Source organism: Lonchura striata, chromosome 1 (genome assembly GCF_050655825.1).
Source record: "Lonchura striata isolate lonStrDom1 chromosome 1, ASM5065582v1, whole genome shotgun sequence".
Taxonomy (NCBI): Eukaryota; Metazoa; Chordata; class Aves; order Passeriformes; family Estrildidae; genus Lonchura; species Lonchura striata.
This window is the reverse complement of record NC_140703.1, coordinates 33710153-33723501: the sequence shown is the minus strand read 5'-3', so window position 1 is coordinate 33723501 and position 13349 is coordinate 33710153. Positions and strand designations below refer to the sequence as shown.

At 48.1% G+C, this 13349-nt stretch overlaps 1 protein-coding gene across 2 annotated transcripts in view; it reads right to left on the bottom strand.

The window, feature by feature from the left end:
• CAPN5 (calpain 5) overlaps window positions 1–6721 on the bottom strand; it is a 57908-nt gene extending 51187 nt beyond the window's left edge. Inside the window, exon 1 of one of the 2 annotated variants that reach the window (XM_085574176.1) lies at window positions 3368–6721. The gene's annotated coding sequence lies outside the window, so the exon portion shown is untranslated. Of the gene's footprint in view, window positions 1–462; window positions 588–3367 lie in introns of those variants that run through there. The other variant, XM_077781290.2, reaches the window with a different exon arrangement.
• Between the last annotated feature and the right edge of the window lie 6628 nt (window positions 6722–13349).

Sequence of the window (13349 nt, the reverse complement as noted above, 5' to 3'; positions counted from 1 at the left end):
CTCCAGCTCTCCAGCCAGCGCCCAGGCCTCGGCACTCAAAGTTTCTGTCCAGCCTGGCTCCACAAGCTGAACTGGGGGGCAGCTGTGGGGTTTTAACCATCGGGACGCAACTTTCCTATGCGCCACACCGAGCACCCCGACTTCAGCACCCCCAAACACCCGCGCTCTTGAAGGCAAGGGCAGCAGCGTGCTCCGCGCAGGGGAGGAGGAGGCTGCCTGCTTCGGGCTTTTTTTCCCCAAAAACCCTTTACGCACAAACACGCTCACGTGCAAACACACGCTGCCCCCACCCCGGAACGCAGCTGCCACCCGGTTCCCAAAGCCACAGGTGCCCCCGAGCATCCCCCGAGGCGGGACGCGGCGGGACCCCCGGGCGGGGCGCGGAGCCGACTCCCCGCGGAGGGAGCAGCGGGGGGGCCGCAGGGACCAGCCACCCCCTCCCGGGGCCGGCGGTCGCCTTACCTGCCCGGGGCTGCTGCGGTGCCCGGTGCCGGTGCCGCCGCTCCGGGCGCGCCGCTGCCCGCAGCGCTTCGGCTCCCGCAAGCACCGCCCCGACGGGCGGCAGCGCCGCGCCTGCGCCCGGCACCGGGACACGCCGCGGGACCGGCACCGCGCTGCCACCGGCACCGGCACCGGCACCGGGACACGCCGCGGGACCGGCACCGCGCTGCCACCGGCACCGGCACCGGGACCGGCACCGGGACACGCCGCGGGACCGGCACCGCGCTGCCACCGGCACCGGGACCGGCACCGGCACCGGGACACGCCGCGGGACCGGCACCGCGCTGCCACCGGCACCGGGACCGGCACCGGCACCGGGACACGCCGCGGGACCGGCACCGCGCTGCCACCGGCACCGGCACCGGCACCGGCACCGGCACCGGCACCGGCACCGGCACCGGCACCGGCACCGGGACACGCCGCGGGACCGGCACCGCGCTGCCACCGGCACCGGGACCGGGACACGCCACGGGACCGGCACCGCGCTGCCACCGGCACCGGGACCGGGACACGCCACGGGACCGGCACCGCGCTGCCACCGGCACCGGGACACGCCGCGGGACCGGCACCACGTTGCCACCGGCACCGGCAATGGGAACCGCGAACGGGAACTGGACAGCAAACAGGCACCGGGAATTCTCACTGGGAATGGGAAGCGGCCCCGGAAAGCGGCACTCCCCACTGCTGGGAGCTGTGGGCACTACTGGGAATGGGGACTGGTACCACCCGGTAGTGGGAAATGGGTGGTCCAGGACTTGGGGACCACTGTGGTGAACTGGGAACAGGGATCCAGGTCCAACATAGCCCGGGCACCAACACCTGGGATCACCCAGGAAAAGGGCCCATCAGTGGGAACAGGAATGGGGAACTGGGCCTACCCTGACACCAGCAGCACCAGCTGGGAGCTGGAGCTAGGACCAGCACCTGCATACCTGGACACTGGCACCAGCCACTGGGACCTTTCAGGCACTGGCACTTGGCTCAGCGTTGCCCTGGCACTGGACAGTGGGACAAAGCCCTGGGACCTTGCCCTGGCACTGGGAACTGGACAAAGTGGAGCACTATGCACCACCACCAACTGGGCCACCGAGACACCAGGGAGCTGGGACGTAGCCCATGGAGAGTGCAAGCGAGAATGATCAGAAGTTGCAGGATTTGGGTGCAAAGAGCACATCCCCTGTTAGGAACAGCATGGGGCATGATCACAGAGGTTGAGGAGATGTGTTTTCCAGCCCAAGACCAAAGTTAATCCCCTTTTCTCTTTTGTAAGAGGGAAGCTGAGGCACTGGGAAAGGGGGGTCAAAGGCTGGACATGCACTTAGCCCACCTGCACATCCATGGAGGTCAATGTGCAGCAGGCAGCGTGGGGCTGGTGATGGAGCCAAGGTGTCCAGACTGGTGGAAAGCTTTCCCAGCTCACAAAAAGACATTTAATAGGGGAAAACCAAACAAGAGCCACAGAAAAGCGTATCCCCCTTGATGGGAAGGAGCCAGTGAGGTTTTACAGACCCTCTGTCAGGGGCAGCTCTGATCTGATGTGCTGACTTGACACACAGGCTTTATTGGTAGTGTTCATGGTTGATCATACTTGAAGTAAAAAATAGATGGTAAGGAAAAAAACAATTAAAGAAAACATTTGGAAGTGACAAGAATAAACTTCTCACATTTAAAATTATGGGTGGTCAGACTCTTCTAAACAACAAAAAAACAGAGCCAAAAAGCCAGGGTTAGCTGCTGCCTGGCAGTGACAGTGTGAATGCTTAAGGACATCTGCTTACCACATTAGTGGTAATGCAGTGAAATTTTGGTGATAAAATTAGAAAGGAGGCCATGCCCAGAGCAGCATGGCCTGGCACAGGCTTCTGTTCCCATCGAGGTGTCACCTGCAGCTCTACATGGTCACCACAAATCACATGAGTGATTCACCTCCTCTAGGACCAGCCATTTCCTCCAGTTTCTCATTATCTGAAACCCTCATGAACTTTTCATATTAAGGTATTTTCCTGTTAGTTTTGTAATTTCATTACTTATTCAATTCATGCAATATTTGTGCTACAATTATTTCAATTCATTTATTAGTTGAATGATTAGGAAAGCCAAAACTCTGCAGTTCCACAAAGGCTTTGTTTGGCAGCAAAAGCTGTTTTCTAACATTTTCCTTCTCTTTGCTTGTTTTCCCCTCTCCCCCACTGATCTCAGGGCTGTTCAAAACCAGATGTTTCGTACACCTCTGTTCTCTCCCCTTATCGAAATCACCCAAGAAAATAACCCTAACCCCTGCTGTATTTAGCTCTCAAGTCTGTCCATGTGCAGTGCTGAACCATCACCCCTCCATGGTGGAAAACTCCAGCAGCAAAAGGCAAAGACCAAAATAAAAGACAAACCCTCAGTCTCTGAAGATTTTTAAGAGGGAAGAGTAGACCCTAAGCAGGTCTCCAACCCCAGAATCCCCCTAATAGCCTTAAAACCAGCTGGCGGGCAGACGAGGGCAGGATGGAAGGTGCTGCTGCTGCCCCCTGGGAGGGCAAGGAGAGCATAGAGCCTCTTCTGATTTGTGATGTGTTTTAATTGAGAGACACTCCATCAGTGTAAATTAATTAATGTCATCCATCCTTCCTCTCACCAGTAGAAGTACCTCTTGCCCAGTTAGCCACTGTGGGTTTGCTTTAATAAACAGTAATTTCCTACTGAGCTGTTTCACCAATTTGACCCCAGAGTTGCTGAAGGGGAGGCTCTCACTACTGGGGACATGGGGACAGAGGGGCACGGGGTAGAGTTTGTCACCCACAGGGATGATGAGTGATGCTGTGCAGAGCTGGATGAAAGGATTAAAAAGAGGAAAAAAGAAAATATAAAAAGTACTTACCCTTGAGACAGATCAACAGCAGGAGCCTGGCTTTTATTTTGTTGGCAGGCTGGAAAGCACTAGGGAAAAGCTGGAAAACATTAGGGAGAAGCTTTTCCAGCACATTTAAGCAGCAAGTGGGTCCCCAGACATTTCTCTTGCCCCACAGGGAAGTGGAGCCCCAGCCTGCACTCGTGGCAGGCCCAGATTTTCCTGATTAACTTAGTTGCATTTTCGATTTCAACCTCAGCGGGGGCAGGAAAATTACGTAAATACAATTTATAACAACACTTCACGTGTCCTCAGGGTCATGCAAATGAAGCCACAGTGACAGGGCTACCATGAAGGCTGGGCAGGGGAAACAAATAAATAATGATTCTTTAAAACCAGACCCCAAAGATAAGTAGGAATAAGGTAAAAGGCAAAGTGGATGAGGAAAGCCGCAGTCAGTGATTCCTCCAACAAATAGAATATCATGATTCACTCTGGGATTTCAAAGTAGATGCCCTAGTGAGGTTTTCCTTCCTCCCAGGAATATTTGTTGTTCCTTTTCATGCAGGAGACCCCAAGGTGAGATTTAATCCCAGGATGGCTGGAGGTGAGTGTCTGCCTGCCCAAAGCAGTGGGAGTTGAAGAGGTGCTCAGTCCTGCCATCCCTGCTCCTACAATGGCAGCTCTTCTCTCCTGAGGGCATTTTTGGGTGGGAAAAGTGAGATGATGACTGCAGGTGGGCGCTTGGTGCCTGTATCCTCACTTTCATGCCATGGAGATGCAGGGAACAGCCTCCAACAGCCCCATCCTCAAGGCAAGAGCTGCCTGGTGAGAGTTCTAAGCACTGGTGATCCCATCAGATTGCAATCTGCTGCTCCTCTTTGAAGACATCACAAAATGAGCCTCTGGTTGTCCATCTGCACTTGAATTAAACCTCATTGTTCTGAATTCTGCAAAGTTTTTCACCCTTGAGTTGCAGCCTCTGAAATACCAGTAATGTATTCTCTCCTTTCCCTCTCCACATGATTGCAGCATAATCTCCTACTCACTTGATTTATTTAAGCAGGCCTTCAGATGCTCCAGTAATGGGAGTCATTTAGGTCCCTCTGCAGATATGTATTTATTTATTGCTGTTCATTTAAACTGCAGAGCCAGTTGGCAGGAGAGACGCGAGACTGGGGTCACAAGGATGTTAAATTATTTGCTGTCAAAAATAGCTGGTTGAGAAAGTTAAATTAAGCAAGGTCACTCAAGGTCATAGTCAATCACCAGTGGGAGGAGATGGGCATTAATTAGCTCTTTTATTTATGGGGGTCATCGTGACCAAAGGACCAGCAGTTGTAACACTGTAGCAACTCCTCATAATTTTGGCAGAAGCAGCTCTTGGATGAGAACCCAAATTGCTGCCCTTGACCATGTTGGAGAAGTTGAGGCTATTGAAAGGCAATGTGATGTTCAGCAAGACCCTTTGGAGCCCCAAAAAGCATGGGTGGGGGACTTTCCCTTTTCAAAACCTGTCTCAGGGCTGAACTCAACAATTCTCCTTCTACAAAAACCTTTGCCAGAGGCTGGGGAGGTGCTTAGCAGGGGGCAGGTCTCAGAGGGCACCTGAGATACTTGAGGATATCTTTGGTCACACATGCAAACAGGTCCTTGGCCTGAGATTTTGCCACCTCTCTTGGCAGATAGTTCATAAGCTGCATATCCATTCTGCTAATATTGGTATTTCATTTCCCATTTGAACTTCATCAGCATCTTCTTGCTATTATGGAACCTCATAATACCCTTTTCCTCCTAGTTTAAGACTGCCTAGGGTCAGGCCTCTCCTCCCTTTCCATTCTCCTCTACCATGCACTGCCAGGAACATGATTTAGTGGTGGACTGGCAATGCTGGGTTAATGGCTGGGCTCAATGACCTTAGAGCACTTGCTCAGCTTAGGTGAGTCTATGACCAGTTAAAGTAGGAAATTCAGTTCATAAACCAGGCAGGAATATCCTGGGGTCACTGGCAGCCAGAAGATCCTCACTTTGTAGCTTGTTGCATGACCATGCCCAGGAGAGCAGCATGAACATGACAGCCAAGTATTTAATGGCAGCAATGACATCTCTACCCAAAGATCCATATTGTAATCATGAAAAGACCCCTTTTTTCCCAGTTTCTGCATACAATGCAAGGTGGAAACCACAAGGCCTGATGAAATCCCTCTGCCCCACTGACTACATCAGCTGTGGTTTGGGGTGCGCACACACTTGATCTGCACCACGGCTGGCTGGCAAACAGATCGTGCTAATTGAGAACTCTGCTGGGAAATCCATACTGTTAATTAATTGTCTTTATCAGCACTCACTTCTGCACAGCCACAAATCAAGCAGCTCTCTGATGGGCTGTAAAGCAATGTGGAAGGCAAACAGCAAGAAGTTCCTTAATTAGAGGAATGAAATCATGGCATCGGGGTTTGTAGTGGAGGAGAGGGTTGATGCTGCACCTGAGATCAGGGTGGGAGGTGTGACCCTGAGGGATGCTGAGACTGGCCTTTCCCTAAAGATCTAGTGAGGTAAATCAGCAGAGGAAAGGTTCTCTGGGATTGTATCTAAAGGAGGTATCTCAGGTATCACAAACCAAGCTCTGGCAGCACTTGGCTGCTTAAGCATTTTGTCTTCTCCTCTATCCTGAATCCTCCCTGAATTCTTCTCCTTAGAGGGGACAGCAGGTGACACAAACATGGGAAATGGGGTTGAGGTCCCCAGTCCCATGGCCATGTGGACAGCCTTTTGCTTAGCACTGCATGATCAGAAGAAAGCTGGGCTTACTCTAACACCTTTCTACTCTTCATTGCTCTGCTCTCCCTACGTGAGTGCTTCACAGAACCACAGAATGGTTTGGGTTGGAAGGGACCTTAAAGATCACCTAATAACAGCCCCTCTTCCATGGACAGGAATATCTTTTGCTAGATCAGGTTGCTCCAAGCCCCATCGAACATGCCCTTGAACAAACCCTAGGATGAGTAGGACCTCTGTTACAGAGAGGCTGAGAGAGTTAGTGTTGTTCAGCCTGGAGAAGAGGAGGCTTCAGGGAGACTTTGGAGCACCTTCCAGTGCCTGAAGGAGCTACAAGAGAGCTGCAGAGGGACTTTAAACAAGGACATGGAGTGATAGGATAAGGTAGAATGGTTTCAGAGTGACAGGGAAGGTTTAGATTAGCTATTAGCAAGAAATTAGTTCCTGTGAGGATGTTGAGGCACTGGCACAGGTCACCCAGAGAAGCTGTGGCTGCTCCATCCCTGGAAGTGTTCAAGGCCAGGCTGGATGAGGGCCTGGAGCAACCTGGTCTAGTGAAAAGTGTTCTGCTCATGGCAGGGGGTTTGGAACTAAATGGCTGTTTAGTTCCCTGCCAACACAAACAATTCTACAGTTCCTGGCCACAGACCCTCCAGGACTTTGGTCATCATTCAGCCATGACCACCCTCCTGGAGGGGGCCAGGGCTCAGCTGTTTTGGCAGGAGTGCACCTCTGCCTGAGAGCAGACAGTGTTATGGAAGTTCAGTCAATTACCTTGATTTTTACACAGGATTTTCCACAGTGAGAAGCAAGACTGCTTGGAAAACAAGCAGGTTGCCTGCAATCCTACATTCACTAGATTGGAGAGGAATGAAAGGAGCAAATGGCACCACTGTCCTCTCAAGTGCTCTTTGTTTATGACAGGTCAGAAGCCACCCTAACAAATGCTGACTCCAAACAGTCCTGACAAGCATTTTCCAGGCAATTTGCCTGCCCTTCATATTCTTTACCAAAAAAAAAAAAAAAAAAAAAAAAAAAAAAAAAGGAAAGTTTTTTTTTTCCCTTCTGTCACCACCTCTGCTTTCATCTCCTAGCAGAGAGATATGGAAACTCACCATTCCAGCAGCTCCTCAGCTGGCAAGGCAGAGCTATATATCAAGGCTCTTCCACAAAACTCATCTTGCAGATAAGTAGCTTGTTTTGATATAAGATCAAATAAGATCTTGGCTTGACAAGCCTGTATCATCCCTGGTATCACTTGAATTTCTTTGGATTTACATTGGTATAACAGAGACCTAGTTTTGCCAGATAAAAGCTTCCCTCTCCTAGCAGACATGCTCTCTGTGCAAAAGCAGTGGCTTGTTCTTGAAGGACTCACAGAAAGGCAGAATTTACTTTTCCTAAGGAAATTTTGGAACACTCTGCTGTGTTTTGAGTTTCTCCTCATCTCCCAGCTGCCTAGCAGTATTGCCCATTAATAAGGTGTAGATACATCAAAGCACTGCCTGGTTCCCGTGGCAGAAGACTTTGTCCTTCAAGGTAGTGATCCTCAGATGTTACTTTTCAACTGCCCTCCTTGGCTTTTGGAGTGGCCATGCCTGGGAGGAGGAGCGGGCATCTCATGGAACACCTTGACCAAGTCCTTGCTACCACTAATGTAGAGCAACTCTCCCAGAAGAAGACAAATGTGACTCAGATGATTCCCTGCAAGAGAAGACAGTAAGATTAGTAGCCAGTGGATCTGAAAGGACAAATTTCCCTAGGAATTTATTAATTTTGTGCAATATATTTCTTACTGAGCTACCTCCAACATACTCCAGGACCTATGGATTGGGCACTCACATCCATTGCACTTCAAGGAAACGAATGTTTTGGAGTGGTTGAGGATACTTTGTCATGGTGCCATGTGTTCCAACAGTCCCCTTTTTCCCCTGCACCAGGAACCATGCCCTTCTGTTTTCATCACTATCATCCATGGGAATTTGACACTTGTGAATTTCTCCACCACTTCCAAGGCAGATATTTTCATTCCACAACCTTCTTCTCTTCAGCAAGGAACATCTGTAGGACATGTCCTGGAGGCTTGTAGGGTACTTCCTTCTATGTATTATCAGCCCAACCCTGACCTAACATCAGTGTGCAGCCAACTCTAGCACTTGTGCTGACTCCTGCAGTTGGTGAGAAAACCAACGCCAAAATCTGCTCCCAGGTGTCTCTGATTACAGAGCTCAGGGGAAATTGCTTGGGTATTAATTGGAGAGGTCACCTCCATACCTCAGCTTCATCCAGGCTGAGCTTCTAACAACAAGCATAAAACCATCAGTGCAGTCAAGATTTATTTGCTGCAGTAGGGACAGGCTGGAAAAGTAGGCTGTGGGGGGAAAACAATAGTGATGTAATTCTTCATGAAAACCCCAGGAGCAAGGCATTTCTTAACATCCTCATCTAAGCTCTGAACTGTATTTGAGATGCTGTGCTTGGGAGTTCACAGGAGCCTTGACTTGGGTACTCAATGTTTGCTGAGAAATCATCCTCACTTCTTGCAGTGTCTGGTGATTGACTTCTGCCATGTCCTCCCCTCGAAGCTTTATGTTTCAGGCGAAAAATACTGTACTGTAGCCAAAAAGACTATGCAGAAGAAGATGTTCCCAAATGTACTTTTTTCAGAGATCTTTGACACCAATAGTCTTTCATTGCTGCCAGTCTGAGAAATGAAGTCAAGCATAATTTTAAAAGCTCCGGATATGCTTTTTTAAAATGCACTGGGGAAAGCAGCAATTATCCAGCACAGCTGATGAGACTTGTGCTTACCAGCAGACAGTCCCCTCACACACCCATAATCTGGATGCTAATTAAACCAATGACATCTTCTATATTTCCATTTCCCTCTTTTACAAAGTTTTAGAGAACGGGAATGTTTCAGTCTTGAGGAGAATATGACAATTATATTTACCCAGAGAAGCTGTGGCTGCTCCATTCATGGAAGTGCTCAAGGCCAGGTTGGATGGGGCTCTGAGCAACATGCTCTAGTGGAGATGTCCCTGCCCATGGCATCAGGTTCAGAATTAAATGATCCTGAATGTGCCTTACACCCAAACCATTCCATTATTCTAATTTTAGATGCTCTGTATCACCAGTGCAGCCTCAGGCATTGAAGACATGGTGACAAAGCCCCCTAAGTTTTCAGAGGGTTCCCAGAAATGCTTCTCCACAACCCCCAAAACTATCATGTGTCCAAGGCCTGCCTAAACTTCAGCAAATCCTGCTATTTAGTTATGGGGTTCTTTTTCAAACCTTATTTACTTGGCCCTCCAAATAGCTTTCTCCCAGTTTTTTGCACAACACAACTGCATTAGTCAAGTAAATGAATAACAATACTGTTTCTGAGGAGAGCTCAGAGCTCTTGGCTGTGGTGCTGCCAAGATGCAGCTGCCTCATTAAATCTGTGTCATATCTACTTTCACTCACACAAGGAGGCATATCTTGGCTGCTGGACAGTGGTCAGGAGCTGGCAATTTGGGCTTTTTTTTGTGTTTCGGATTCTCAGTGGTTTTTTTTTAAAGGAGTTGGTGTTGCACAGTCTGTCAGATGCAATTGTAAAGAAATCATGGCAAAGAACCCTCTGATCCTGGAAAAAAAAAATCAATCCATCTTCTGGAGAAAATTATATCCAGCTCACAGTTAGCATTTTCCCTGCAATGTGGAAGAAGCAGAGTTACTCCAGTTCTCTCCTGACTCTGCATCTGTATGGCTCGTGCTGCAATTACTGATCTCATTAACAAAGCGCTGCCAGACCTGGCTGGCATTTGGAGAAGATCTAGGGAAATGATGGGTATTGCAAGAAGAGGTAGGGCTGATTCATAGCTTGGCTATCTTCCCTCTGAATCAGCAGGAAAATAATTAATATACAGGCTAGCAGTTGGAGACAGCAGCCAGCAGTCCCCCTTACAATCTGAAGTCTTCCTTATTTTTCAGTAACTCAAGTCATTTTACTTTCTAGTTGTGTTAATTACCAAACAATTGTGTGAATCATTTGGTGAGGAAAAGCAAAGACAAAATAATTAGCTTTACCTTTAATTCTTGGTGGAGCCTCTTGTTTCTCCTGGGCAACCTAAATGCCCAGGACTTCCCACAGTGCTTATACTGGATCTCAGGTAGTCTATGCTGTAGAAGGAAATAACTTCTGCTGCATGGGGCCTGTGGGAGGAGTTTGGGATGCCTGACCCAGGGTGTTGCATCCTTTGAGAGCCCTGATCTTGCTCAAACCTTTCCCTGGGGAATGGCACTGTCTCACATGCACATCTCTGTATTTTAAAAGAGAAAAAGAGAGAAAAAGCAGACCCGGCAATAGTCAAATACCACAGAAAGACCAATCACCATGTATGAGGGTGGGAAATCTTACTGCCCAAGGATATAAATCCATCTCAAAGCATCCAGATTACTTCATCTTTGCATATGGTGTTTTAATGGCTGATGATACACACAGCCAGTGGAATGTCTTTTAATTGTTAGATGTCTTTGCCAAAAAGAAGGCAGTAAAGCCAAAAAGAGACAGAGGAAAAAGTGTTTTAAAAGTTTATATTTCAACTCTGAAGACTGGAAAAAAATTCTAAAAAAATCCAATAAAACAACCAGTTTAGTGACATCAATAATTTAGAGAAAAAAAAGGAAGATGAATTTCCCCTTCACATTCAGGTTCTTACAAGGTAAAAAGCCCAAAGGAGGAACAAGGCTTGTATCTAACTGAGTTATTGGGAAATACTTTTCAAGTCTAGCTTCAGAGTGGGCAGGCAGGGGATGCTGTAGGATCCCTGTCACCAGAGGGTTCAAAGAGGCTGAGCTGTGCTAGGGCATGACAGCTGAAGGGATGGAGCATCGTGCCAGCCCCCACTGGCTCATCTCATTCCCCCAAGGGGAAACAGGGTAAGTGCCAGGCACAAACACCCCGTGCTTCTGGTACAGCTGCCACTGCCACAGTGTGGTGCATGCCAGTTTTGATCTGGGGGTGAATTAACCAGTGAGACACTTCAGCCAGGGACACAGTGCTTGTCCCTTCCTCTGGGTGCCTTAATTGAAGAGGCATTGCTCCAGTCATACCCACAGATTAATGCTGCCAGCCTGAGGTCTCTGTCAGCAGAGGTCCCACAGCCTCGTATCTGGGTGAGTGCAAGTGATTGCAGGAATCAGTCACTTCTCATTAGCCAAGCCAAGGAAAAAAATCTTTTAATGCAAGAGCAATAGGGTTTAAATCTTCATATTGACATGAACCATACCTTCACAGGTCATAGAGATATATGTTCTTTTCCAGGACCCATGTATGAGACTTAAAACAACTGTCACACCTTAATGAATAAAATGAGACTCCTCCTGCCCTCTCTAATCTGCTGACTTCCAACTTCAAGCTTCACAATACTGAAGCTTCAAGCTGTCATCTCTGGTATTATCAGACAGTATATATATATACAATGAAACTATGGTTCTCTAAGAAGAGACAGTCAAGCTGGGCATGGATTCAGGCAGAATAACACCAGGGTTTAATTTGAAATCAGAGGTTGTAAAGAGATGATCTTTACCTCCAGCCTTCCAACATGATGATGGTTCCCCTCCAGATATAAATCAACACCCTTGCTGGAGGTAATTGCCTCCAGTACTGTGTTTAGCACTGTTGAACCTAATTAAGGTATGAATGGCCAGGGTTTAATTTTGATTTAGGGTTCTGCCCTTAATATGTTTAAACATGGATTTCCCCTAAAGCCTGATCATTATGCGTTTGACCTGGGGTTGCTGCTCTTGTGGTTGTACAAACTGGACAAGGGGTTGCTGATGTGCCCTGTGATGCTTACTGGAGAGGAAGGGATTTGCTGGGATGTAACACAGCTCATGGCATGGGAAAAAGGCTTTTTACCCCACCCTGAACACAAACACCACATGATGTGAGCATATGGGCAATGCCACTTAGTATCAGATGTCCTGGGCATTACAGAAGAGCCACAACCACTCGGGAGGGATGTGCACGAGTGCCTCGGTTGCAAAGCAAATTGATAGTGAACTGTCAAATCCAGGGGGATGTGGCAGGAAGATTTTCAGCAGAAACAAGTCCACAGCGTTAATCAGCCCTCCTGCTTTAATTAATGTCAGCAGCAAGAAAACAGCTGGAGTTTGTTTGTTTTTCAGATAACCTGTATAAAAATATCCCTTCTGTAGCAGCTGTTTTCATGCTGTGGCTTGAAATCCATTGTTGTTTTTCATTTTGCAACTAGCACTTAATCTTGCTTTCATTTCAGCTGGGGTGGGATGCTATAAATGAGATGATTAAAGAAAAAATCCCAAACAAATAGAAGAAAAAAAACCCAAAACAAACAAACCCTCAGAGGACTCTAAATTAACAAAACCCTGTAAAGCAACAAAACCCTGTGAAGCAATGACTCACAAGTGCCTGGACAGGTTTGCCTGGCTGCAGAGGGGATACGGTTGTTTTGTTCATCACTTCTCCTACCTGAGAAGTTGGATTTGTCCCCAGGCTTCTACAATACTGCAATATTTTAACAAATGTACTCCATTCCGCTGTTCGGCACGGAGTCAACACACCAGCTCTGAGGAAAAAGCAGTGCTGAGGTTAGACATCCACATAAATCACTCTCATACTCGGCCAGCCTATAAATATTAGGGGTTTGAGATCAGCAGAGTAACTTGCTTAATTCCATTTCTGTGGGATCATGTGAGCTGCTGTTGATTAGCATTCACCTACCTGATCTCCAGGATGAGAGATAATCAGCACCCTTGATGTCCCAAGGTGTTGCTGGGTACTGTGCCATGGGCACGAGGTCCACAGGACCTGCACACTCCAGCTGGTCCCTGTGTTCACTCTACGTGTATGTCAGGGCCACTAATTACTGCTAATTTCATTAAGTTGGTGTGTGCCTCTTGCATGCATTGTAAAGTCAGTCTGAGTGAAGGTGATTAATGAGGTTGGATGTTTTTAGTAGCTATTTGTATTGCTGTAGCAGCTGGAAAGTGTCATGCACTGAGACTCTTGGGTGTTGCATGTGAGCAAGGTGAGATATCCAGCTTGAGGGTGACTCACCTTGGAAAGGAGTTTAGGAGCCAGGATGCTAAATTAACCACAGTGATTGCAAAATGGGTCTAAAGTAAATCTAAATATAGGTCTAAAGTTTCTGCTTGTAGGTTGGGATGTTTTATCCATCGCACAGAGTGCTTCACACAACATTAGTTC